General features: G+C 45.6%; 1 pseudogene; it reads right to left on the reverse strand.

Moving 5' to 3' along the window:
* Positions 1-6,784: 6,784 nt before the first annotated feature.
* Positions 6,785-24,131, reverse strand: part of LOC123442215 — a 135,078-nt pseudogene continuing 117,731 nt past the window's right edge.

Genomic DNA, 24,131 nt, shown 5'->3' on the forward strand with positions numbered 1-24,131 from the left:
CTTGGACTCAATCAGCAAATTTAGATAGCTTCTCTCGTGACTGAATGGATAAGTTTGGTTGAGAAAGACGCATGTTTACAGTCAACTTTAAGACCTTCACATGCCTCCATAGGGAAGATATAATTAAAGATGCACCAATAATATCATTCTTTGTACCTCCTTCTACAACTGGCAATATCTGCCTGAAATTTCCTCCAAGAACAACAACCTTTCCACCAAATGAAAGTGCAGATTTTGCAGGATCATTGGCAGACAATATATCTATAAAAGTTCTATCGACAGCCTCAAAACAATGACGGTGAACCATTCGGGCTTCATCACATAAAATTAAATTAGCCTTCTCAATTAGTGTAGCGTGATGAGAGCCTCTAGAGATATAACACATAGTATCATGATCAGTCTAGATAGGTATTTTAAATCGGGAATGTCCAGTTCGTCCACCAGGCAATAGAAGTGAAGCAACAACAAGAACAATTCGAGTATCTGACCTCAGTGACCTAAGAATGGTGTTCCATAGAAATGTCTTTTCCACCATGCCATGAGACAAAGTAGATACCACCAGTACTGGTTTTGCATGCATCTAGCTTGTGTACATAACCTGATAGACCCTAAGCACACACAAAAACTTGGTTTGATTTTACAAGAATTGCTCCAAATTTGACCGGCATATCCTTTGTAAAAAGGCATGTTTTTTGGTAGCCTCTTTTTTTACTTTGAAAAGAAATGGAGACGTAGCGGCATAATTTCTGTTTGAATCTACAAAATTATTAGGGAAAACTGAGGACTGAATATCATAGCCTGAACGAAAGCTAGCTAGAAGCAACTATCTTCCAGCAAATCAATGTGATCTTTGGAAAATGGAGGTGAAGTTTTTTGACTGAAAACACAACGGTGTCCATCAATTAAATGAGCAAAGAGAAGAAAATTTGAAAATAGAAAAATGGTCGATATACTTACTCTTAGTTTTGCCTGATCAATGTCTCCAAAGAAACTTTCTCCTCCTCTTATTAAAGTCAGCTTGCACAGAATCAACATAGAGCAGAGGGAACACTCAAGAAAAAAGACCACATTAATCGAACAGGAGGCAAAAACATAAAAGGATAGATATGAATAAATCATGGAAGACTAAATGTGACAAAACATACCCAAAGAAGTCGACCAGGCACACAGGATAGGTCGAAAACCCGAGATAAATAACGGTCCAGAGGTCGGATAAGAATCACAAGGTTGTCGTGAGAAAGCAGGCCGAAAGGATGAAGACGATAGTGAAGGACAATCTGCTCTGCTGGAACAACAACAGAAGAAGACGCAATACTACTCAGAGTATAAAAAAAAGAGAGATTAGGATGAGTTAATGCAAAATCCAAATATCACAAAGGAACAAATTATAAGAAAAATTCCACCTGAAGAAGCCGAGAGAGCACTTTTCTTATGGGAAATGATTTTCCTCAACCGGTGGATTTCCAACACTCATCCACCACCTTTCCTGTCTGCCACGTGTCCACATGGGCCAAGCACCACTGCTTTTTTTTTTCTTATCCCTAATGAATAGGCTCTAGGATTGCAGGCCACGTCTGGAAACCAGATTAGCTCATTGCTTCAAGCTGAAGATTCGCAAGCGGCTCCCAACAGTTTACTTCTATTTCACAACGTTCTTCTTGTTGCAAGAAAAATTCCTGCAACAATATTCATGTTTCAGAGCTTTCTTGTGTAACATCATCTACATTGCACCACCCGCAAAAAAAACATCATCTACATTGCGTGAAAAAAAAAATCTGCAACGTCATTTCTGTTTTAAAAAAAATCAGCAATAATACCTCCGTTGCAAAAGTTACATCCCGTCCTTGTACACAAAAATGTACGCGAGGTAGATGTTGTTGGGTGACGTTTGTGGAGCATCACCCCCAATGTAAACATTTCAGCAACATCACTTATGTTACAAACTTTCTTCCACAACAGTATCTATATTGTCTTTTTTTTTGCAACCTTACCTATGTTGCAAAAGATTTCTGCAACATGATCTTTGTTGCAAAAGTTTCGTTCGCAACTTGCAAAAAGAGAAAGATTTTTTTTTGCTACCAGACCTATGTTGTAAAAGTTTTCTGAAACATGACCTTTGTTGCAAAAGTTTCTTCCACAATAGTATCTATGTTGCAAAAAGATGAAACAAATTCTGCAATTTGACCTATGTTGCAAAAAAGTTCTACAACATCACCTTTGTTGCAAAGATTTTTAATGCAAATGTTTCTGCAACATTACCTCCGTTGCAGAAGTGAAGAACGCCGCTTAGCCGCATGATGACGCGTAGCAGCCCTCTTTTTCTAACAAGAAACCTGGAGAAAACCATACAAAACTTGAAACCCACGAAAAAAGGAAAACTCTCAGCGTCAACCGACGGATATTCTCTTCCTCATCCGCCGCCTCGCACGGGAGACGCGTGTCCAAGTGGGTCAGCACACCGCTTCGCATCGTGCCTTATCTTCCCGCTTGATTGCTTCCAGCCACATCTTTTTTTCTTGCCTTCTTCCTTTCTTCAAGGCATGCCGTCCACGAACTGCACGAACTGCACCGTCCGCCGGCCGACCTCCGCAAGGCACGCCGTCGCCGCTGTACAGTTTCTGCAACATTATCTTTGTTGCACAAATTTTCTACAACATTATCTTTGTTGCACAAATTTTCTACAGCAAAGCATTTGTTACAAAAAAAATACACACATTTCTGCAACATGATTTTTACTGTAAAACAATTTTAAAAACACTTCTGCAACATGACCTTTTGTTGCAAAAAAAAATCTACAAATGTTTTCGCAACACGATCTTTGTTGCAGAAAAAATTATATAAGAAACTCTGTCGCAAAAAATATTCTACAGTTATTTCTACAAAAAATTAGACAACTGGAGATTCCGCAACGAGAGTCTTGTTGCAGAAATTAGAAGAAGTATTGTTGCAAAAATTAGATTAGAGAAAGATTCCGCAACAAGGATCTTGTTGCAGAAATTAGAGAAAAAGAGATTGTACAACAAGAACATTGTTACAAGAAATAAGAGAAGAGGAACTGACGGCTCACGCATACACAATCGGACGGCTCTCGACCCGACTGATCTTTTTAAAAGATCAGCCGGCGGACGCGTAGCAACCCCTTTTTCTATAGTAAATGTTTATAATCAACCGACGGATCTACGCCTCATGATCCATCATGTTGAGAGCTAATTACGTGTCGGATAGTCCCACACATCGTAATTATTAGAATTTTGCAACATCATGTATGTTTCCGAAACATAGGGAATGTTGCAGTTATAGTGTAACGGTGCGACGATGCATGCAAAAAAATCTGTAATATAATCTCTCTTAGAAAAAATTCTGCAACATAATTCTCGTTGCAAATATTATTATTTTTGCAATATAATCTTTGCTGTAAAATATTACGTAACACAACCTCTCTTACAAATGTATTTTACAACATGACGTCCGTTGCAAGAAAATTCTACAACATTGGTCTATGTTGCAGAAGTTGCAAAAATGTAGTCGGTTAGATTTGACGACTGATCCAGCACGAGGCGTCCGTCGCCTCTTTATGACACATGTCCCATGCATGGCCCATGCGAACACTACATCTTTGTTGTAATTTTTCTGCAACGATATCTATGATGCAAAAGTTACTTTTGCAACAACACTGATATTAAAAAAAATGGAAATAAAATAAAATTCTGCAACAAGTCGGCTGTTACAAATAAAAGGAAACAAACCTCCGTTGCAATAACTTATTTTTGAAACAATACCTTTGTTGAAAAAGATATGCAACACTATGTCCGTTATAAATATTTTTTAACAAGATTTGTGTTGCAAAAAAAAACTTGCAACACATCCTCTATTGCAACGTGAGGACAACGCTAAGCATCGAATATAGAGGCTAGCTACCTGAACAAGTAACATAGCCTAGATGGATCACACTTACACGTTAACATTCTTTGGGACTCATGCCCACGTGTCGCATGAAAGCAACGGCTACCTAAGTGAGCTGCTTAGTACTAATCATATGGAATAAAAAAAATACTATTATTAATCATACGGCTAGCAAACGCACGTGATGAGTTGATCCAGTGGCTAGCGAGCCGACTGCGGATGACGCGTAGCGTCTCCCTTTTCTTATGCAGTTAGGACGCTTCCCCTCACGAATACCTCAACGATGGCGGGCGCCGTGCTTCAGCAGGATCCGCAAGCTCACCTGCAGGATCGAAATCATGAACACAAAAAAAGGGATCTAAAAATAGATGGAGATAAAATCAAAGAAGAAAATAACAGCCACATCAAGGGTTATACCAACAGAGGGAGCAGACGCAGCATACACATGGAAAGCAGAGGACGAAGAAGAGCACGTAAAGAAAGGATTGGCAGGCACATTCATACTGTCCGCTGAAGAAGAGGGCAAAGAAACTAATGTCGTACAACCAGGACCATCAGACGGATTAAGGCACGAAGCACAGTGAGCGCCTTGTAGTCCGTGGTCACGAAGATGAGAAGACGCGGCGGTCGACCGGTGAGGCGGAGAAGATCGATCAACGGGTCCAATCAGAGGATGAGAAGTCCCGGAGGAACCAGAAATCAAGGAAGCAGATCCGTGGGCTGGACGATGTGTACTGCCTCGCGGCAGAAGAGCAGCCGACCGCCCGCGGCGACCGCGTGGAGTAGGGCGGTCAGCCTCCGCCACCATGGAGGCGAGCGAACCGAGGACAAAGAAAAATGACCCTTCGAACTCTGCGTACTGTAGGACGGAAGACACTGAAAAGAGAAAGAGAAGAAAGCTCAATGGAACCTGGCAATACATGAAGTAAAGAAGAGACAGCGGCTCACCGCATATGGCAGGAAAATCCTAGTAGAAACCAACCAGTCCGGTCTAACAACGTAAACAAAGGAAACAAACCTACCAAAAACCGGTGGGAAACAGATACCATGTGTCAACGCACGGTAATCTCTCGCTAACAACGACGGACGAACGACATGAGCGCCTGCTTAGCCGCTACTAGCAAAAGATCCGTGCGTTGCAACATAAGAAAAATGCTACACGCTTTTAATTTATAAAAAATAATCTTTAGCTACGACACAAACAAAAATAAGCTTATCCTATAAAAGTGCAATTCGCATGGGAGCATAAAATAGATTCAAAATTCGGCAACCACTTTGTATGCATATCTGGCCTATGTTGTGTACGCCGGGTGCCGCTGTGCTCGCATGCATACTGTCGTACGTGAGTGAAATAAATCAAGATGAACTAATCCAGAGGTCATTGGGGCAAAAAAAATGTTCGCGGTCTAGTTAGTGGTATATAATTTGACAATCTATTATAGATAGTTGGCCTCTTCCAAAAATAGTCCATTTCATCTTCTCCTCCCAATTCCCATCGCTTGATTTAAATCAGTCTGATAGAAGAAAAGATAAAAAAAAATAAGAAAGCAAAAATCGCTTTGATTTGAATCAACCCGATAGAAGAAAAGAAGAAAAGGTAAAAAAAAAAGAGAAAAAAATAAATGAAAATTGCTTGATTTGAATCAGCCTGATAGAAAAAAAAAGAAACAAATATGCTAGTACAACACTCAAACCCGGGTGTTCAAGGAAGAAGGGGCACGCTCGAGCCAGTACGCTAGGACAGCTTAGTTGCCAAATTGCGATTCAACATCTTATAAACCAATACATGGCGGAGCGATTTGTGATAAAAAAGGAACCGTTTTCTTTTGACTTATGGGTGGCATAGTGGGTAATTTTAAGCAACTTTAGGGGTAATGTTTATGACGTACGACAGAAACATTATTTGCTTTATTAGTTGGTAAAGACTAATACAAATGCCCGTGCGTTGCAACGGACAAAAAATAACGTAAAACCTGCTTCCTGTGATAGTACATGCCATAAAATGTTTGATAAACAACAATAATAATCTTATACTATATCGCTTTACAAAGTATGAAGTGTCATTTCTTATATACAACTCTGATAAGCATCGATAATAATTTTATAATGTTGTCGAGTATGGACGCAAAGAAACCAACCTAACATTCTTCATCTGATGGAAGAGTAGTGGTGCATGGAATAGTCTAGCAATCAGTTTTATATTTTGTTTTTTCCAAAAAAACACAAATATTTCAATATTTTAAAATAATTAAACAAAATTGAAATTTTTAATCTTGTTATTAGAATTGCACTGAATACTACAGATCTTCCTCTGTAGATGCTGAGAGCCAGAGATCCACTGCGCGTCGTTGTTGGCCTGGTTGACAAAAATGGTGTTATGATGCAATACATGAAGGTAGATGGCTAATGATGCTTCTTCTTTTTGGTACAACTTTGGCTTATATAGTTCTGGGGGTGTGGTTTGCCAGCTCTTGCATGCCTGATTAGTAAGAAGATGATGATCCAGTATATTAAGATTTCACATCTTCTTGAAGAGGAAAAGAAAGAAGAAAGGTGGTGGACTATATTCCTGTAATTGTTGTAGTAGATGACAATATCTCTGTTCCCTTGGCCGTCTGTTGGTAGCATTTCTGTTGTTTGGTAGCACAACAATATCTTGGTAAATTGAGGCTTTCTCATCTCATTTCCTGTGAAAGAGAAAATAGGTAGTACCAATATCTAGATAAACATTTGTTTTAACCATTTATACTACCAATATACATCAATCTGTATTCAGCCTTCAATACTGGCTAATGTGGGGGAAATTCTCCATTTCTTTTGATAGTTCTTCGGTGAACAAACAAACCCCAGACAACAACACATTGAGCAATATGGAAAACCATTCCTGAATAGTAGAAAACGGAAGAAGCGTTGGCCTACTGTTACATGCTCATATTTGCAACTACCAAGAGAAAAATAAATTGACTTGCAGTCAGCTGATCCTTTCGTGGGGTTCGGTGACTAAGGGAGGCAGTCATGTACAATGGCACCGAAGTGGGATCGATGCGCCTTCTGGCTTCCGCTTCTCCCGGGTGACTGCTTCTTGAATCATCGGCAACTTCTGATGAATCTTCTTCCATATATGGTTCACAGCACCATTTTCTGGGGCGGAGTCCCCGCTATCGTGCTGATTGTTTTCGTACTCAAAGATATGTTGGACTCGGGCCAGGTTTCTTCTCAAATCATCCTTCTGCTGCTTGGAGATATTCCTTAGGTAGTTTGTTAGCCATTTGGGTTGTTAGCCATTTGGGTCTTATTGCGTTACCGACTGACACAAAAATGGAGAACTCTGTATAGTCAATCATCCCTTCGAAAGGAAGCTCAATGTCATCGCTGACAATGACTGGTATGCAAAGACTTGCAACAGCGTCAAATAGACGACATGAACTTGGGGTGTCACCAGCTGGGTGCAAGCAGAGTTCTGATGTCCGCATCCCTTTTATTGACTGTTCACGTCCTGTGGCATTAGGAAAACCTTCCTCCATGACAACATCAGGCTCATTAGCCATCAAGTCCCACAATTTTTCATGCACCAAACCACCCTGAAAACAAATAAGCGGATTGATCAGATAGATGGTATTATTATTATTATTATTTTAGAAGCAGTATAAGCTAGGCTGAAGTTTGTTATTTCACTCAGATATACAAATCAAAGGAACAACCTAGTTTTAGCTTAATCATGTGATTCTGTTATCATTATTGATCTTCACAAAGAACCTCAGGAGTTCTACTACAAACATACACTGCATAAGCGATAAAATCCTGTTGAAAGTAAAACGATAAGCATGAGGGTTTCTTCACCCCGGACCCTAATTCTACCGCTCCAAATCTTAATTTCATGTCGTAGCAATTGGTGTATTCTGTCAACTCATAAATATATTTTGCTATCTTTCAGCTGATGGACTTCCATTTTCTTGTGCCACCACACATGTCACCTAAAATCAAAATCGTTGAAATACTGTCAAAGCGAATACTTCACATATGTATCTGGCAGACTCAACTGCAATATCCTAGTACTAAAAACAAAATCATCCCTTTGCTTCCTTAAATGCTATTTGAGGCACCGAATTCTTTCACGCAACATCCACAGTTTCTGGCGCCATTAGGTATTGGACGCCCGTAATACTACTGAACGTCAGGTAGGTGACGATGGTACCTATAGAGGCCCGAGGGTATGTGGACAGGGAGATAAGCGGCTTACACGGAACGGATCGCCGGCGGAGACGTTTCCCGGGCACGCTTAGACTGCAGCCGGGCGCTCCTGCGCGGTTCTGCCGCCGCCATCCGATGCATGGCAAACGCTGCGGAATTGAGGGTTCATCTAGTGGAAGGGGAACGAGGGACGAAGCTTTCGTTTCAGAGCATGTCTAGCACATCCGTTATATCCGCTCGCCCCACAAAATAAAATCTAACTTCAGCAGATACTGTAAAAGTCCGAACCAGCCTTGGAGCTCGCCGTCTCCGGCTACCTCTCCGTTGATCTGTCAGCCCCGCCGCCAAATCCACATCGAAACAGTCGGATCCGCCGCCTGCCTGCCCTATCATCGGGACGAGGACGACGAGAGGAGCACCTGTTCGTCCGCTGCCTTGGAGCTCGTCACCCACCGGCCATCTTCCTCCCACTTTATTGTGTCCCGTGCTCCAATGGTCTTTCTAATCCGGCGGCGATGTCGGTAGTACGGCGGGCTTCGATGGGGTGGCACTAGTGGGGATGGGGCCTATAGTCCCGGCCCGTAAGGGGCTTTAGTCCCGGTTCACCAACCGGGACCAAAGGGACGGGACTAAAGGCCTAACCTTTAGTTTCGGCCCTGTTCCAAGCTGGGACCAAAGGTGCTCCACGTGGGCGCCTCGGAGCGCCCTCAGGGGCAGGCCCTTTAGTCCCGGGTCTTAACACGGACCGGGACTAAAGAGTTTCTGCAGATTTTGTTTATTTTAGGGTTTTAGGGTTTTAGGGTTTAGGTGTTCGGGAGATTAACGTGATGCCTCGTTTGGTGTTGGGAATTAGTTTTCATATAATTCTAAATATAAATAATTATGCATATATATATATATATATATATATATATATATATATATATATATATATATATATATATATATAAGATTAACTTATCTTACAGGCGAGCATATATATACAATTATATGGAGATCTGAATTATCAGGACTAGAGCCCGTCTATTCAATTACATGGACCAACATCAGTAATGGCCCCTAGCTACACTAAATCGTCCTTTGTCATCTATAGCTTCCGTCCTCAGAAAGGTCGCAAGCTCCTCTGCAACATCAATCGCGCGTTGCTCTGGTAGGGACTTCTCCCTCATGACCGTGTACTATATAAGAAGAGGAGATGAATATGAATATCAATCATGATAACAAAGAATAACGGGTAAAAATAGAGGTGTGAATGTTCATTGCTTACGTCGTATCTGTGATCCTTGTGCTCAGAGGTAAACGTGCGAATGGTCTCACAAACATAGTATCCGCATAGATGCGTCCCCCGTGGCTGCTGGTCGCACTTTACGAGAATATAATATATATAATCAAAATAATAATCTAGCATCATAAATGTATTGAAAATAGAAGTATATCAAACTACTACTTACCTGAGCCGTTCTGAAGGTCAGCTTCTCAGGCTCGATACCGGGAGTCACGCACTTGAACCGCTTCCAAACCCTGTCCGACAAGGAAAATGATTTGCTAAGTTTTTCATTAATTGATATATCAGAAAATCATCGAAAGAGACCGATAGAGCGCAAGAATGATTGAAATTACCCTTGGAGCATGTCCTGCAGGCTTTGGAACTGTTCCAAGGGTCTCGATAATGGGTCGAAGGCATCAACTCTTCCCTTATCAATTTGAATGTCCAACAGAATTCAATGGAAGCTGCACATGTATATATATATATGTGTGTGTCAGTAACTTATCAATTACACTTATAAGTGAATGGACACAACAGAGTAAAGACCCTCACCTGAAGTTGTATGGAAAGAGTATGTGGTCACAGAAATTTTGATCTGTTAGAAACCTTAGAAGGTTTTCCTTCGTCTCCTTGGGTTTATCAGTTATCGTCGCTATATGTATTTTATCTGGGTCAATAAACCCAATATTTAGGATGTTCCTATTTTTACATTCCAGAATCTTCATTCTGCATAATAGAGTAGAAGTTATATGTAGACAATGAAATGAAATAACTAAACAAGTTATATGTAGACAACGAATTGAAAAACTTACACACAGTAGCAACTCATAAGCGATTTGTCGAGGGCGTCGACATTGTACATCTGGAAGAGTTCATCAAAGTCGATATGGATTTCTTCGGGCGGCCGTAGTACTCCCGTGGGACACTCACCACGATCATCGTTCTCCCATTCTTTGATTCACTTAAGTACCATGTATGCAAGTAACGCATATTTGTTGGGAGATCATCTTTGCTGACCAAAGGCGCTCCCATGACAAACTATGGGTTAGGGGCTACCACAGCCTTGGGTAACCTGTCGTCTTGGGAAGCCAGAATGTCTTCAACCGGGATACCCCATTCATCCGCCCACTTCTTTGCTAATTCCAAATCTTGCCCCTGCACCAGAGGGGGGACATTCTCGGGTAACACCCTGAGGGGTGGGATCGACTGTTTGGCCTGTTGTCCAAGCTGAGGAACGTGTGGTCTTTTTTTGCTTGTAGTTGAACTTGATTTGCTCCCACTTGCACTTGCACGTGATCTGCTCTTTTTCACTTCCTTCTGCAATGTGCGTGTATAGTCATCAGGCTTATGGTGTAAGTCATACTGTGATGGAAGGTTCGTGAAGTATTTTGCATATGCTATTTGCTTCTCGGTGTATTCCGGGCGGGGCTCGGGTTCCTTCTTTTTCATCTGCGCATCATGATGTTCCTTTGCTATCCTCGCGTTTTCCTCGGCGGTACGATCATAAGGTCTGATAGGAAGATTAGCATGAGGTACCTTTGGGAGGGGCGACAGTTTGCGCTTTGGGGAGCTCCGTCGCTTAGAAATCATCGACGAAGCGTTCTTGCTGGCACGCTTCCGCTTAGTATCCGGAGCGGGCGGCGGCGGAGACGGACGACCCAAGTCCGGCGACGGTGATCGACATGGACTCGTGTTGTGCTGGCCGTCGTCATGTGGAGGGCTTGGAGGTGATGGAGGTGTAGGTGACCCGCGACGACTCGGAGGCGGTGTTGTCCTTGGGGCCGAGCCTGGAAGCTTGATGTAGTTCTTGTCCCATAGGATGACTCCACCCAGTACTTCTTCGAGTGTCCTCTCATCTTCGGGTCCAGCTATGTCGAGCTCCATATCATGAAACCCCGCCATGATTTCATCCACCCCGACTTTAGCAAAGCCAGCTGTAATCTCACGGCCATGCCAGCGTGCATCAGGGCCAGAAGGTAAAGCTTGTCCGACGGCCACCTTCATGGATATGTTCTTGAATTTCTGATGGAGTTCACATGATGTTGACTCCTTGATTCCATCCACGGGGTAGCCTGGACCGCCCTCTATCATTCTTCGTGCATCGTCGGGCGGGGCCTCAGATTCAGCCACGCTGCTTTTCCGCTTAGATGGGGCGCCGGTAATATCGAGTCCAGGATCTTCCTGGCGCACTACTCCTCTAAGCTCATCAATCTGCTTCTGTTGCTCGTTAATCCTGGCAAGCAACTGGTTGAACTTGTCTGTGACTTCCTCGACTTTTGCTACAGTAGTGATTGTAATTAAGCTACAGTGATCACCCGCTAATGATGCCACGTCATCGAATTCCCATCTCAGACCCGCGTTGATTCAAGTTTTTTCCGGATTCAAAAATTGAAGACAAACGAAGAGTACGTTATGAGTTCATTGCAAGTATTAAAAAAATATGTATATGAAAGAGATGATTAAAAGTATGTATAATAAATTGTAAAAGAAAGTATATTAAAAGAAAGTATTCAAAATGAAAAATCAGTTAGAGAAAAGAAAACTGAAAGAAAGAAATAATAAGAAAAGGAAAAGGGTAAAACAACAAAACAAATCAAAAAAAAAAAGGAAAACAACCCCCAACCGGCCCAACCGGGCAAAAGGCCCAGCCGGCCACCCACCGCCTCCTACCTGTCGCCGGCGACCAGCCCCGCCAAGTTGGTATTAGAGCCAACTGCATGTAGGTAGCCCCCTTTCCAACTCCTTGGCCGAAGTTGAGTCTAGTGTTTGAAAAACTTACTAACACTGATGTTGTGGCTTACGGGCCCACATCTCAATTGGGTGGTATTAGTATCTTTTACTCCTTTTCTATACTCTGGGCTCTACTTTCTCTTCTCTTTCGGGGCAAAGATTTTACTAACTCTAACATTAGGTTCTCGAATCACATCAATCCGGAGCGCTGGACTATCTACTCTTTTTCTCCTGAATATGTATTACACACACTGTCATTGACATCCTTCAATCTTATTTTCAGATGCGTCCCGCAAGACAGCACGTGCGCCTGACACAGGCCACTGAGACGACTGGGTTCCCGGCCATTTTGGTCGATCTCCTGACCAGGCTGGGATATCGCTGGTACCCCGAGTACATTGTGTTCGAGGATTTCCGCGAGTACAACCAGTACCAGTACCAGGCTGAGGTTCGCATCTTCGACCAGAGGGGCGGCGAGACCCTCGAGCGCCACGTGTTCTGTGGTATTGGAGTGTCGGTCGAGATGGCCGTCCATGATGCGGCCTACATCGTCATCACCCGTCTCCGTGGAGCGTACCCTCACCTGGAGGAGAGCCCTTTCAGATACATCCCGCATGCTCCTGCTGGGGTTGAGACTGGGTCTGATCTCACTGCCTACGCTTCTGACGTTCGGGAGCGCAACGACCGTTCCTACGTCGCTGTGTGCGCCCCCTACGTGACGCGTCGCTACGACGCGCGGATTCTGGTACAGTACACTGAGGCAATGGATCGTGCTTTCCGAGCTCTGACTGTGGAGCTGTATGCTACGCGCGCTCGTCTTTACGACGCGTTGACAGAGCTGCAGCCATCACACTGTCCGAGGGTTCCACCTATGCGCATCCGCGAGCCGAGCAGGACAGAGCTACCATCAGCTCTCGAGTGGACTGATGTTGGGGGTAGAACCCCTGCACTTGGACCTCAGCTGCTCGATTGGATGCGGTACCCTCACCAGAGTCACAACGGGACACAGGGTCCTGTCCCTACCTTCTATCACCGCCAGCTACCAGGATTCGATCGTCCTCTCCGACGTTGATGTAGCCTTATCGCTACATCTCGTTGTGGTACTCTTCCACCGCGTGCCTGCGCGCCGCCTAGTGAGTCCAGGGTATCGTCAAATGCGTCCGGGCTATCGCCAAATTTGAGTTCTTAATCGTTAGTCTGTAATCGAACTTATGTATGGGTCTGTATGTCGAACTCAACTACTATGGAGTATCTATCGCATTTCCCTTTCATTATGCTTGATTACTTCATGAATGCGTGCGATGCCTTTCAATTACTTTAAGCTAAACTACCCCTGCTAAATATTTAACAGGATGGTTAGACCAGTTGGCCGCCCGCGTGGCCCCGCCAACGATGCACCACCCCCGCCTCCTGAGTATATGGCGGGGATGATCCAACAGTTTGAGCTGAACCGCCAGTTTATGCAAGGGCTCATGGATCAGTTCCAAAGGCCGAACATGAACCAACCACAAGGCGTGACACTTCAAGACTTCTGCCGTCTCAACCCTGCAATCTACCGCAGCTCAACTCAGCCTCTAGATGCTGATGACTGGCTCCGTGACATTTCTTATGAGCTGGAGTCTGCCAATGTGCCCCTGGCGAGCTATGTCAACTTTGCCGCCTACTTTCTGAAGGGTCCCGCTGCTCAATGGTGGGATAGCCACATGCGCTCTCAGCCCGATGGAACTATCATCACTTGGGCAGAGTTCAAGGCTGCTTTCCGTGCTCGATACATTCCCCAGGGAATCATGGATCGGAAGAAGCATGAGTTCCGCAACTTGGTCCAGGGCAACAAGACTGTGGATGCTTATCAGCGGGAATTTCTGGAATTATCTCGCTATGCTGAAGAAGGCATTGCGACTGATGCACGCAGGCAGGAGAAGTTCCGTGAAGGCCTCCACCCTGATATCAAGCTGACACTCCTCGTTCAGGACTATGCTGATTTCGCCACCCTCGTGAACAAGGCTATTCAGGTTGAGACTGGTCTGCAGGAATACAAAGATAGCAGCAAGCGCAACCGTGACATGGGCTCATCTTCGGGCTCGTCTGCACAGAAGCGGAAGATCTGGATCCCCAACAACATGTATCATGCACCTGCTCCTACTCCGAGGCCGTCCTATGCTGCACCTCGCCTGCCTCCTCCACCACCTAGGCAGCCGAGGCTTCCAGCTCCACCGCCTCGAGTTCCTCCTTCCCGTCCTGAGGACGGGCTGTGCTTCAAGTGTGGCCGTCCAGGTCACCGTGCTAGAGACTGCAGGCAGAATCAGAATCAGCTGGCACTTCCCGCAACTGGCCGTGGCAACAACCAGAACCGCAACTTCAACATTAAGCCTGCTTATGTTCGTGGTCAGGCCAACAACATTGATATGGGTCAAGCTCAAGACCAGCCTGCTACCGTGATGGGTACACTTCTCGTTAACTCAGTACCTGCTTCTGTATTGTTTGATACAGGAGCATCGCATTCCTTTATGTCGGAAAATTTTGCATACATGCATGACATTAGGAGCGAAGAGATGAACATCCCGATAGTGGTAAACACCCCTGGGGGCGAATGCCGAACCTCTGTGGTTTGCCCCCATGTTCCAGTTGAAATTGAAGGATTAGAATTCCTTGCCAACCCCATCCTACTAAAGTCATCCAACATTGATCTCATATTGGGGATGGACTGGTTGAAAGCTCATACGGCATCGATCGTTTGTGCCACCAAAACCGTCCACCTCCTACACCCTTCAGATGAACTAGTAAGCTACCATGCTCATCTCGTCCGTAATGCTGAGGCACGGCTGTATGCTTTGAATGCATTAAATGCGTCGCCTCTTGAAGGGATTGAAAACATACCAGTGGTCCGAGAATTCCAAGATGTTTTTCCAGAAGAACTTCCGGGGATTCCCCCTGCTCGAGCTGTCGAGTTTGTCATTGACTTGGTACCCGGTACCAGTCCTATTGCCAAGCGTCCTTATAAAATGCCACCACATGAACTCCTTGAACTTAAGCAAGAAATTGACAACTCGCTCCGTCTGGGTTTCATCCGTCCGAGTTCCTCTGCTTGGGGAGCACCTTCTCTCTTTGTTAAGAAGAAGGATGGGACAAATCGATTGGTTCAAGACTATCGTCCTATCAACGAGGCCACTATTCAGAACAAATATCCTCTCCCGCGGATAAATGATTTGTATGATCAACTTGCTGGTTCCACCGTTTTCTCTAAGCTCGACTTGAGATTGGGATACCACCAAATCCGTGTTCGCAAGGAGGATATTCCAAAGACCGCCTTTGTTACTCGGTATGGATCATACGAGTACACCGTCATGTCCTTCGGCTTAACCAATGCACCGGCAACCTTCTCTCGATTGATGAATTATATATTCATGGACTACCTCGACAAATTTGTCATGGTATATCTGGATGATATTCTGGTGTTTTCGAAGAACAAAGAAGAGCATGCTGAACATCTTCGTCTTGTACTGGATAAGCTTCGGGAGCATAAACTCTATGCGAAGTTTTCCAAATGTGAGTTCTGGCTAGACGAAGTGACTTACCTTGGTCATGTGATTTCCAAGGATGGTATTGCGGTCAACCCCGAACGGATTCAAGCTATTCTTGACTGGACTCCCCCAAAGAATGTCAAGCAAGTCAGAAGTTTTCTCGGACTCGCCAGCTATTGCCGTCGATTCGTCGAGAACTTCTCCAAGATTGCGAAGCCCTTAACCAACCTGCTTCACAAAGGTGTTAAGTATGAATGGACTGATAAATGTCAGGAAAGTTTCCAAGCACTCAAGGACAAACTGACATCCGCTCCAGTACTTGCTCCTCCAGATACGAAAAGGGATTTCGTCATATACTGTGATGCTTCTCGTCAAGGAATAGGTTGTGTCCTAATGCAGGATCGCAAGGTGATCGCTTATGCTTCACGTCAACTGCGTGCTCATGAAGAGAACTACCCAGTTCATGATCTCGAGCTTGCCGCAGTCATTCATGCATTGAAGGAATGGCGGCAATACCTTGTCGGTAATCGCTGTGAAATCTACACCGACCATCAAAGTCTGAAGTACTTGTTCACTCAACCGGAGCTGAACCTGCGTCAACAAAGATGGATGGAGCGTATAGCAGATTTTGACTGTAGTATATCATATACCCCTGGCAAGGCTAATGTAATGGCTGATGCCTTAAGTCGCAAGTCATACTGCAACCACCTCCAGGTTCATCAGGTTCACGATCGTCTGCAAGAGGAATTCCGTAAGCTGAACCTCCACATTGTTCCTCAGGGTTACCTTGTTCCCCCTCCTGACGAGTATCAAAAGATGAACCTTCGTGTTGTTAATCAGGGTTCCCTCAGTAACCTAGTGGTTGAACCAGATCTTGTGAACTCCATAAAGAATATACAAAACTTTGACGATGATGTCGACAGGATTAAGAGCTATATTGCAAAGGGTAAACCCTCCTTTTTCACTGTTGATGAAGGTGGCGCCTTGTATTTCAAGGGTCACATATTCGTCCCAAATAAGAAGGAAAATCTCAGGATGACTGGGAAGGTGATGGAAGAAGCTCATGACACACCATTGTCTATTCACCCGGGTAGTACCAAGATGTACCAAGACATCCGGCAAAGATTCTGGTGGCCCAATATGAAACAAGACATTGCACGCTATGTGGCAGAATGTGATATATGCCGGCGTATCAAAGCAGAACACCAAAAGCCTGCTGGAACTCTGCAACCTATCTCTATTCCCGAGTGGAAATGGGACCACGTTGAAATGGACTTCGTCACTGGTTTTCCCAGATCTCAGAAAGGTAATGATGCTATTCTTGTCGTCATTGATCGACTGTCCAAGGTTGCACATTTCCTGGCCGTCAAGGAAACGATTAATGCTAGTCAACTGGCAGATCTTTATATGTCAAGAGTTGTTTCACTTCACGGTATTCCGTTGGTAATCAGTTCGGACCGTGGCAGCTTGTTCACTTCAAAATTCTGGGAAAGTTTTCAGAAGGCTATGGGGACTCATCTGTCTTTCAGCACTGCATTTCATCCTCAATCCCAGGGACAAGTTGAACGAGTCAACCAAATCCTCGAGGACATGCTTCAAGCTTGTGTCATTTCTTTCGGTAAGAAATGGGAGGATTCTCTCCCGTATGCCGAGTTCTCTTACAACAATAGCTATCAAGCTAGTCTGAAGATGGCCCCTTTCGAAGTATTGTATGGGCGAAGGTGTCGGACTCCTCTGAATTGGTCAGAAACTGGGGAACGATCACTCTTCGGTCCGGATATTATTCAACATGCCGAAGATCAAGTCCGCATTATTCATGAGAATCTGAAGGCTGCTCAGTCTCGTCAGAAGAGTCAGTATGACCGTCATCATCAAGATATGGTCTATCAACCTGGCGAAAAGGCTTATCTTTGTGTCACACCAATGAAAGGTGCACGCCGTTTCGGAATCAAGGGCAAGTTAGCTCCTCGTTATATTGGTCCTTTCACTGTTCTCGAAAGGCGTGGAAGAGTGGCTTATCGATTGGAACTGCCGGCGAACCTTTCTCAGGTTCACGATGTCTTCCATGTTTCTCAGCTCCGTCGCTGCTTCAAGGACCCTATTCGAGCAGTGGATCATGATATGCTAGAGCTACAACAAGACCTCTCTTATAAAGAGCATCCGGTCCGCATTCTCGACCAAACTGAACGTAAGACTCGTCGCAAGGTCACCAAGTTCCTTAAGGTGCAGTGGTCAAATCACTCTGAAGATGAAGCCACTTGGGAACGCGAGGATCATCTTCGTGATGAATACCCCGGGCTCTTTCCCTCTACCTCTTAATTCTCGGGATGATAATTCTTGTTAGTAGGGGAGAATTGTGACATCCTCGACTTTTGCTACAGTAGTGATTGTAATTAAGCTACAGTGATCACCCGCTAATGATGCCACATCATCGAATTCCCATCTCACACCCGCGTTGATTCGAGTTTTGTCCGGATTCAAAAATTGAAGACAAACGAAGAGTACGTTATGAGTTCATTGCAAGTATTAAAAAAATATGTATATGAAAGAGATGATTAAAAGTATGTATAATAAATTGTAAAAGGAAGTATATTAAAAGAAAGTATTTAAAAAGAAAAATCAGTTAGAGAAAAGAAAACTGAAAGAAAGAAATAATAAGAAAAGGAAAAGGGTAAAACAAAACAAAAACAAATCAAAAAAAAAAGGAAAACAACCCCCAACCGGCCCAACTGGGCTCAAGGCCCAGCCGGCCACCCCCCCTCATCCCGCAACCCTAGCGCGCCCCCCCCCCCCTGGCGAGCAGCCTCCCACGCCACCTCCCTCGCTACTCCCTCCCCCCCCCCTGGGCGCCGCCGCCAGCCACCCACCCTCGTGGTGGGGCCCCACCCCACCCACCGACGCTCCCCCACTCTCGGTCCTCTCCCCCCACCCACGAGAGGACCCCCATCTCCCCCGTGACCCTCGCCCCATCTCCCTGCCCACGAGAGCCCCCAACTCCCTCCCGTCGCCCCACTCTCCCAGATCCCTCCCTCCACCGACCCTCCTCCCGCCGGCAGCCCCCCCGGCGACCTCTCCTCCTTCCGCCGACAGCCTCGCCACGACCCTCTCCTCCCGCCGGCGGCCTCTTCCCCGGCGCCCCTCGGCCCCTCCCCTCTCTCCGTGGCGAGCCCCCTCTCGGCCTCCACCCCACCGGCAGGGGTGCCGGCCACCTCGGCCCCCCATCTCGGCGGCCGGCCCCTTCCGGGAGGTCCCTCTCCGGCGGCCCTCTCTACGGTGGCCGCCCCTCCCCGTCGGCGGCTCCATCTCCGGGGGCCCCTCCTCACCGGGGCCCCTCTCGGCGAACCTCCGGCCGGCTCCTCCTCGCCGGCACGCCCGTCTCCACCGGAACCACGCCGTCTCCACCGTCACCTTCGTGCGAACTCCGGCTTCACCGGGCCGTCACGTCACCGTCGGTGAGCCCCTCCTCGGGCTCCTCCCACCTTGTCGTTCTCCTCGACGTCCCGGTTCCGTTCCGGCAAACGGGGCCTCGATCCGTCGACGGTGGACTCCGGTAGGAGGATTTGAAGTTTGTGTTCTTCTAGGTGGAGTTAGAGAGAGTTCTCTGTCTTTGTTACACAGAGATGAGTGTTGAGAGTTTTGAGAGAAAATAAAAAAAACAAATGATGTATTAGATGCGTATGTATGTATGTATGTATGTATGTATGTATGAGATGTGATGCATGTATTTGCATATATGGATATTTAGAGGAATACGGTATTTGCACGGTTAGGTATCTATAAATAAAAAGATGAGTAAATAGCCTTAGGTCACTTACCGGTGGGGCCAATGCACCCGCTGTCTATGACAGGGAGGCCCCACGCGATAGTTAATATAAATAATAAAAATAATGTTTTTATTAAATAAAAAAATAGATATATTAGTTAAAATAATTAATTAACCTAATGAGAGAATGCCACGTGGGTCCCCCACAAAATTTAATCTGATTAATTAATATTTAATTTTAAATAAAACTTGTGCCTATGACGTTCGGGACCCGCTGGTCCGTTGACTTGTCAAATGTTGATGTCAGCCTGACATCGCGATGATGTCATAATGGGATTTTATTAAATCATTTAAATCTGTTTTTAATTCCTAAATAATTAATAAAACTTTGAAAATTAATATTAAATAATCCGTAAGTCAGATCAAAATAATTTTAACATGAAAGTTGATCAGCAAAGCGAGACGAACCCGGATACACGGCCCGTTCGTTTGTCACGCGTCCCTAGCATAGCAAACATGGAACTTTTCCTCCGTTTCCAGTGTAACCGGTAGTAGCCCGAGACCCGGAAAATATCGTCAGATATTCTTCCGACCCGTCTATGACGGATGTTGCTGCGTTAGCTCATGTCTAGCCTGCATCTTTCCATGTCATGCTTTGTGTTGCATCGGTGCTATTATTTATTGTTTCTTCCCCCTCTTCTTACCGGTAGACCCCGAGACTGACGCTGCTGCCGGGTACATCTACGACCCTGCCGATCAGTCCTTTGCCGCAGAGCAGCAAGGCAAGCAAACTCCCCTTGATCATTCCTATATCGCCTATGTCTTTCTTCCTACTGCTTGCATTAGTATTTTGCTACTGTTGTAGTTAGCTCCTATATCTGATGCATAGCCTATTTTTGATGAACTGCTACTTTCAGTCCTGTACCTTTAACCTGCTTAGTATAGGTGGAGCAGTCATCCCCTCTGACCCCGTAGCTCAGTTGCCCCGCTTGTTTTCAAATCTCGATCTTTGATCGACGAGCCAGACCCGACACAGCACATTCACCCCCCTTCGTTGTACGACGCTACAGGGATACTATCGGGTACCGAGGGTGACACCTCGCTAAGTACTCCTGATGATATCTCTGTAGTATAGCTAGTTGGTCGTGGTTATCGAGGGTGATTCCTCTTTCACCATTCCCGATGACGCCCCTGTCGTGCAACCCCGCGAGTGTGGGACCCCCGAGGGTGATTCCTCTAAGCCCACCTTGACGGGTACATCGTTCGGGATCCAACGAGGGTGATTCCTCGGATTCCCCCCGATGTTACGACCACACAGTTACTCGACCATGTTACTGGGATCATTGGTGATTAGTTGTAAGACGGGTGGATTCCCGCGAGACTGTGTTGCTGGCCTAATTAAAATGCTAATGGATTTGGGTATTTGATCTGGGTTGGTCGGAGACCTTTTCGCACTAACCGGCTATGCGGGAAGAATTATGGGTACTCGGCGTCGCGGTATCAGCCAAAGCTTTTCAGATGCCAGCAGTGTAGCGGCGCGCGCCCGAGTGGTCCCGAGATGCATCGCGCTTGTGATTAAGGGATGCTAGGACTGACGTCGGCCGCCCATGCCACGTGCAGGAGCGTGAAGGGGAACTGGGCCCATGAACCCTTTGTGCTTAGGTTTTAGACCGGCGGGCTGGCCTCTCTGATTAGTCTTAGGTGGGGCTGTGACGTGTCGATATTCCGAGGCCGGGCAGGACCCAGAAAAGTATGTCTGGCCAGAGTGTTATCGAGCGTGACGGGACATGTGGTGCACCCCTGCAGGGATGAAAATTAACTATTCGGATAGCCGTGTCCACGGTTACAGGATGACTTGAAGTTGTGCCCCGATCTTTTACAACTAAAATTGTTACTTAACTGGAATTAGTTTGCCTCGGGATTGCTTCCTCGCAGGGAGTCGAGGGAGGATCTTTAGGCGTGACCTCACTTTAATATTGCTGCAACAATATGACTATTAATGTGTTACCCCCTGTTCTACTCTCGTCTATTGCTGCAAGACCCTGAAGATGCTAGTCTTCGATAGGACTAGGCCTTCTCTCTCTATTCTCGCATTGCTGCAGTCAGTCCACATATAACCCCCTTCTTTGATACCGGTGCATCATTAGATTAGTTCTGATGTAAGACTTGCGAGTACTTTGGATGAGTACTCACCGCTGCTTTGCTCCCCCCTTGTTCCCTTGATCCGTTTGCTGCGACCAGATGATGAAGCCCAGGAGATGGAGGTCCCCGCCACCGACGACTGCTACCCCGACGGTGCCTACTACTACGTGGAGGCCGCTGATGATCAGGAGTAGTTAGGAGGTTCCCAGGCAGGAGGCCTCGCCTCGTTCGATCGTTGTATCTTTTGTGCTTGCCTTCTCTAAGGCACCCCATGTTGTTTTCTGTCTGTACTCAGATATTTGTTGCTTCCGCTGACTCGTGTGTTTATCGAGCTTTCGTATTCTAGCCCTCGAGGCCCCTGGCTTGTATTATGAAGCTAATGTTATTTTATTTGTGTCTAGAGTTGTGTTGTGATATCTCCCCGTGAGTCCTTGGGTTTGATCGTACGCATTTGCGTGTATGATTAGCGTACGATTAAGCCGAGGGCGTCACATTGTCATTCTCCTCATCCCGTTGTCGCTTCTTTGCTCTCGCTCGGCTTCTGTAAGTGTCTTGGTCTCTGGCAAACCCAAGCCACCACGGGTAAGAAGGACCGAAGCCTCGCGTTCGTCCTCCATGTTCGTCATTGCCGAGGACCAGTGTGAGCAAATCTTTCTCTCTATCTGCAGTGAACTGTCTTTTTCCCTCCTTAATTTCTTTCACTATCTTTTTCCAATTCTCCCTGGGTATCCTCAGACCGTCACTGCAGATGAGGTCCCCTGTTTCTTCGTCGTACGAACCACCATGCGCAAGGAATCAATTTCTTGCTCTCAATTCCCACTCATCACGGAGTGGTTCAGGTATGATGCCTTTAGCTAGCAAATCTTGCTCTTTCTTATCCCACTTTGGGATGGCAGTCTCATAGCCCCCTGGCCCTAGCTTGTGGTGATATTTCTTCTTGTCGGCATTTTTCTTGTTCTTTTCTGATAATGCCTGGGCATCTTCTGACTCCTTGTACTCTTGAAATGCCTTCCAGTGATTCGCCTGCTTGGCTAGATACCCCTCGAATACTGGCACTTTCTTTGTCTTCAGATAGTTTTTCCATAGCTTCTTCTTCCAGCTACGGAACAGTTCGGCCATCTTCTTCAGAGTCCACTGCTTGACTTTGGCCCTCAGTTTTTTTGCGGCGTCTTCATTCTCACATTCTGGCAGGTTGAAATGTGACATGAGATCATTCCAAAGATTATCTTTGTACCTTTCGGCGACATAGTCACTATCGGCTGCCCCTTTGCGCTTGTTCCACTCCCGAACGCTGATCGGGACGTGATCCCTAACGAGAACTCCGCATTGCTTCTTGAATGTGTCAGCAGCATTCTTAGGAAGCTTGGGTTCGCCCGTAGGCAATATCACCTCAAAGGTGTAATGCGTCCGTGCATCCAACTTTCTAGTCAGGCCTCGTTTCGTAGCTTTGCTCGATGTGGAGGCCTAAGAGGGAGAAACATTCGTCAAATGAATGTATATGTGTACAATATAGAGCTATCTCCAATATTTTTCACATATTACAAGTGATTGTCGAACTTCATATGTATACCTCGCCGGACTTTATTATTTCTCCACCGGCTTCTCCATCAGTGGAGCTATCACCTTCTCCGTCATTGGACCTATCTCCTGCCCCATCGGCTTCATCTTCGTGTCGGTCGACCTCCATACCATATCCGGAGGGGTTTAGATATGACGATGGAGATTCAGCTGGTTCAACGTCGGGGCCGTCTTTGATTATATCTTCGAGAAGTTCTTCCTCTTCGAGGTTCCTGATATGTGGATCCATAATTCTGCAAAAAAACGGACATTTGATTAACTAATAAACTAACAAACTAAATAAGAGGGGTTGGAAACTTCGAAGTGTCGTTTTATATAGGAGGACCTTTAGTCCCGGGTCTTGGCTAGAACCTAAACTCTAAAATATGTCTAACGGATTCTCTTAACCTTTAAGGATTTAACAAAATGGCGACATTCTAGACGTGTAGAAAATGATCCTATTTTTCCTGATCTCATCTACCCTTCTATATGTCACATTGTCTAGTGTCAAAGGACTTTGTTGAACTTTTTACCAAAAAAGAATTATTCTATCAGGAACTCCGTTCCAAAACAACTTTAATCCCGGGTCGTGGCTCCACCCGGGACTCCTAGATTTCTGCATAGTATTCAAAGTAGGAGTACTTTTCCAATTTGAGCATTCAATAAGCAAAACCAAATCGTAAAATAAAGTAGTATTCAAATTAGCATGCATTCAATTATAAGGAAAACTACATCATCTCTTTTGTCCGTACATCGTCGAATATTATCACTAATACTCCTCGAATACTATGATACATATAGCATCACTGATACAACTAGAACCGTAGCGCCCGACGGGTATCGTCGCGGGCGGTGGACACCCAAAGAGAAGGAACCATCACAGGATCATAGCTCCAGTGAGATCCCTGAAAAACCTGCCAGGTATGCTCGAACCTGCCCTCTAACGCAACCATGTAGCGACGGACGTGCCCATCCTCCTCGCTGACATGGTGACGTAACACCTCCGCGGTGTCCTGAAGCCTCGGCACCTTCACTGGCTCACGCGACCGCCACCAAA

Source organism: Hordeum vulgare, chromosome 3H, assembly GCF_904849725.1.
Source record: "Hordeum vulgare subsp. vulgare chromosome 3H, MorexV3_pseudomolecules_assembly, whole genome shotgun sequence".
Classification (NCBI taxonomy): Eukaryota; Viridiplantae; Streptophyta; class Magnoliopsida; order Poales; family Poaceae; genus Hordeum; species Hordeum vulgare.